The sequence below is a fragment of the Triticum aestivum genome, chromosome 5A (genome assembly GCF_018294505.1).
Source record: "Triticum aestivum cultivar Chinese Spring chromosome 5A, IWGSC CS RefSeq v2.1, whole genome shotgun sequence".
Lineage (NCBI taxonomy): Eukaryota > Viridiplantae > Streptophyta > Magnoliopsida > Poales > Poaceae > Triticum > Triticum aestivum.
Genome location: NC_057806.1, coordinates 619,865,704 through 619,871,079, shown reverse-complemented (window position 1 = coordinate 619,871,079; position 5,376 = coordinate 619,865,704).

The window sequence follows — 5,376 nt, the reverse complement described above, 5'->3', positions numbered from 1 at the left end:
AGCACTTGATTTTGCATCTCCCAACCGAGGCAAGATTGGAGGGGCCGTGCAAAATCGTTGGTGCTACGCCACTGAGACGATGCAGAAGACGCTATGAGCAAAATGTAAAAATAAATATAGAATTGAAGCATCAATGACTGAGGCATTCATTACTGAGGAGGCGGCAAACTTCGTGACACCACACTACGAAGCCAAAAATCATCATTTGCATAATCCGAAGCCTCGGTACAATGCTGACGAACCTAAAAAGGCTGGATCCAACCTCAGCCTATTGAAAGGGGATCTCGCACCAGCCGGTGCTTCTAATTCCTTAACGTTGGATTTCGAAGAATGGAAGATTATTTCATTGTATATCTTCACCAACCTAAGAGAAGTGCGTCCATACATCGAGTAAGTTCTCGGTACATTGTTTCACAACTTCTAATTCCTTTGAACTGCTCTTATTCCCGGATAAATTTGATACAGTCGACACATCGCCAAATTCTCGTATGGAGCGGTGATCCAAAAGGATTCCATCGAAGAGTATGAGCTTCTGGCAAAGCATGGAGGCGGCTATCCTGGTTTCATCTCTTGGTTCAAACAAACGGTAATTTCCATTAGACAATTTTATTTCTTCGTCTAATTTGTGGCTAATGCAAAAGTCCCTTTCGTATTAAACTTGTAGGCTAATTTAGAGCTTATGGACGCCGAATTGAGACAAGTCGCTAATGGTTTTGACTATAAGGTCTGTTCATTTGAAAAATACGACATCAACGGGTATCGCTTTCGTACCTATGGCAAAGAGCTATCTATGGCCGACCAAAAGTCTACAAATTGTTGTGTCTCTGCTATTGGCGAAGGAGATACTGAGTATTATGGAAGAGTTGAAGCAATTTATGAACTTCAATTCTATGGTGCAAACCCACCAAACGCCATAGTCTTCAAATGTTATTGGTTCCTGCCAAAGGAGACTAGAAGGACTCATGAACATATAGGGCTAGTGGAAATCAATCAAAGCACCCATTTGGATGTTCCCGATGTCTATATTATGGCTCAACAGGCAACCCAAGTTTTATATCTATCATGGGCCCACTAGTAGAAAAGGGGGCTTTCGTTCGGGCCTGGCCAGCCCATTAGTCCCGGTTCTTCCATGAACCGGGACCAATGGATGCATTTGTCCCGGTTCGTGAGCCCAGGGGGCCGGCCGGGGCCTCGTGGGCATTGGTCCCGGTTCGTATGGACCCATTTGTGCCGGTTCCAGGCACGAACCGGGACCAATGGGCCTCGCTCCTGGCCCACAAACATTGGTCCCGGTTCTTGGCTCGAACCGGGACAGAAGGCTGGGCTTTAGTCCCGGTTCCAGCCACGAACCGGGACAAATGAGTTGTGTATATATACCCCATCGCTGTAGAAGAGCACTCCATAGTGCTCTGTTTTTTCTGGCCGGCGAGGAGAGGACATTTGGGTGCTCTAGCTCACCTCCTATGCACACGAGGTGTTCGATGAAATGCCCAAGCCATGCTAGTTAAGCTTTCTCCTCTCGAAGCTCGACCTCCAAGCTCCATTTTCCTCGAGATTTGTCTAGCTTTAGCGGTCCGTCACGTCCCGTCCCCGTCTCACCGCCATCGATTGCCCGCACCGATCTCGTCGCCTGCACCACCGTGGTGAGCCTCATATCTTCTTCTGAAAGAAAAAAAATTCTTACTTTAGATAGATACTTGTCTAATTTTCTTATTTTCATTATTGCTTGTTATTATATAGTGCGATGGTTTTGGCATCCGCCCCCGTCGGCCCTCGTCCTGGATATGATTCGGATGTGGTGTGTGTGTGTGTGTGTGTGTGTGTGTATATATATATATATTATCTTTTATAACTATTTGGTTCATTTATTGGTTATGACAATTATGCCCATCAAGTTGACATAGATTTTATTTATGTAGGAGGTAGTTGAACCGGAAATTCCAACCGACCCTATTGTCAAGAGGTTAAATTTAGTTGAAGAAGAAAACAATTACTTGAAGGAAAAATATAAAAAAATTGAGGAGGAGAAGATGATATTGGAGTTGCATGTTGCGGATGTCGTCGATGATCACAAGATCAAGATGGATGAAATGCGGTTGAAGATTAGAAAGATTAGAAAATATGCCATTCATACCGAGGCTTGGTATCATTATGCCGTTGGATCAATTTTTACCTTGGTTGTGATTATGATTGCATTTGTTGTTGCATTGAAAGGTTTTACATAGTTTCAATGTATGGTTTAACTAGATGCTGTGGAGAGCAATATGTTGTTCAATGAGAACTATGTATGTACTTTGTTTTTAATGTGATGATGAACTTCTATTAATTTGGAAACTTATCTATTCATGAGAGCTATATGTACTAAATTGATGATGTGGCTTTGAATGGTGCATTTTATACACGAAGTGCATCCAGTTTTTTCCGTAAGCCTCTCTACTTTCTTGCACATGCTATGTGGGTGAAATGATGATACCATGCCAACTTTCAACCTTTTCAGAGTTCATTTGTAGTGCTTTTCAATTTCAGGGTCTTATAGCTCAAAATAATCAGTAAATGCATGAAAAATAACAAATGAAGTCAGAAAGGGTTGAAAATTGATGATGTGGCTTTGAATGGTGCATTTTGAACATATAAAAAGTCTGGGGTTCAAATAAGTTCAAAAAATGAAATCCCTTTGTAACAGACGAGTTTCCGTATGAAACCCTGATACTTCGAAAGAGATTGTCCGTTTTGTACACGAAGTGCATCCAGTTTTTGTCGTAAGCCTCTCTACATTCTTACACATGCTATGTGGGTGAAATGATGATACAATGCCAACTTTCAACCTTTTCAGAGTTCATTTGTAGTGCTTTTCAATTTCAGGGTCTTATAGCTCAAAATAATCAGTATATGCATGAAAAATAACAAATGAAGTCAGAAAGGGTTGAAAATAGATGATGTGGCTTTGAATGGTGCATTTTGAACACAAAAAAAGTATGGAGTTCGAATAAGTTCAAAAAAATGAAATCCCTTTGTAACAGACGAGTTTCCGTATGAAACCCTGATACTTCGAAAGAGATTGTCCGTTTTGTACACGAAGTGCATCCAGTTTTTGCCGAAGCCTCTCTACTTTCTTGCACATGCTATGTAGGTGAAATGATGATATCATGCCAAGTTTCAACCTTTTCAGAGTTCATTTGTAGTGCCTTTCAATTTCAGGGTCTTATAGCTCAAAATAATCAGTAAATGCATGAAAAATAACAAATGAAGTTAGAAAGGGTTGAAAATTGATGATGTGGCTTTGAATGGTGCATTTTGAACACGGAAAAACTATGGAGTTCAAATAAGTTCCAAAAAATGAAATCCCTTTGTAACAGACGAGTCTCCGTATGAAACACTGATACTTCGAAAGACATTGTCCGTTTTGTACACGAAGTGCATCCAGTTTTTGCCGTAAGTGATACGCCTCCAACGTATCTATAATTTTTTATTGCTCCATGCTATATTATCTACTATTTTGGACATTATTGGGCTTTATTATCCACTTTTATATTATTTTTGGGACTAACCTATTAACCGGAGGCCCAGCCTAGAATTGTTGTCTTTTGCCTATTTCAGAGTTTCGCGGAAAAGGAATATCAAAAGGAGTCCAAACGGAATGAAACCTTCGGGAACGTGATTTTCGGAACGAACATGATCTAGGAGACTTGGACCCTACGTCAAGAAATAAAGGAGGAAGCCACAAGGTAGGGGGGCACGCCTCCCCCCCCAGGCGCGCCCTCCACCCTCGTGGGCCCCCTGTTGCTCCACCGACGTACTCCTTCCTCCTATATATACCTACGTACCCCCAAACGATCAAAAAGGGAGCCAAACAAACCTAATTCCACCGCTGCAACCTTCTGTATCCACGAGATCCCATCTCGGGGCCTATTCCAGAGCTCCGCGGGAGGGGGCATCCATCACAGAGGGCTTCTACATCAACACCATAGACTCTCCGATGAAGTGTGAGTAGTTTACCTCAGACCTTCGGGTCCATAGTTATTAGCTAGATGGCTTCTTCTCTATTTTTGTATCTCAATACAATGTTCTCCCCCTCCCTTGTGGAGATCTATTCGATGTAATCTTGTTTTTGCGGTGTGTTTGTTGAGACCGATCAATTGTGGGTTTATGATCAAGATTATCTATGAACAATAATTGAATCTTCTCTGAATTCTTTTATGTATGATTGGTTATCTTTGCAAGTCTCTTCGAATTATCAGTTTGGTTTGGCCTACTAGATTGACCTTTCTTGCAATGGGAGAAGTGCTTAGCTTTGGGTTCAATCTTGCGGTGCCCTTTCCCAGTGACAGCGGTGGCAGCAAGGCACGTATTGTATTGTTGCCATTGAGGATGAAAAGATGGGGTTTTTATCATATTGCATGAATTTATCCCTCTACATCATATCATCTTGCTTAAGGCGTTACTCTGTTTTCGTGAACTTAATACTCTAGATGCATGCTGGATAGCGGTCGATGATTGGAGTAATAGTAGTAGATGTAGGCAGGAGTCGGTCTACTTGTCTCAGACGTGATGCCTATATACATGATCATACCTAGATATTGTCATAACTATTCTCAATTCTGTCAATTGCTCAATAGTAATTCGTTCACCCACCGTAAAATATTTATGCTCTTGAGTGAAGCCACTAGTGAAACCTATGGCCCCCGTGTCTATCTTCATCATACTAATCTTCCAATACTTAGTTATTTCCTTTGCTTTTTTACTTTGCTTTTATTTTACTTTGCATCTTTATCACAAAAATACCAAAAATATTATCCTATCATATCTATCAGATCTCACTCTCGTAAGTGACCGTGAAGGGATTGACAACCCCTTATCGTGTTGGTTGCGAGGAGTTATTTGTTTTGTGCAGGTACGAGGGACTTGCGCGTAGCCTCCTACTGGATTGATACCTTGGTTCACAAAAACTAAGGGAAATACTTACACTACTTTGCTGCATCATCCTTTCCTCTTCAAGGAAATCCAACACAGTGCTCAAGAGGTAGCAAGAAGATTTCTGGCATCATTGCCGAGGAGGCTTACGCAAGGTCAAGTCAAGATTTGGACTCCCGACAACAAGCCATTTCTGGCGCCGTTGTCGGGGAGTCTACGCAAAAGTCAACATACCAAGTACCCATCACCCCTTATCTCCCGCATTACATTATTTGCCATTTGCCTCTCGTTTTCCTCTCCCCCACTTCACCCTTGCCGTTTTATTTGCCCTCTCTCTCTATCCTCCCTCTCATTCTCTATTTGCCTCTTTTTGCCTGCTTGCTTTTTGTTTGCTTGTGTGTTGGTTTGCTTGTTTGTCTCAATGGCTCTACCTAGATTTGGTGATCCTCACCTTAAAAGGTTAGA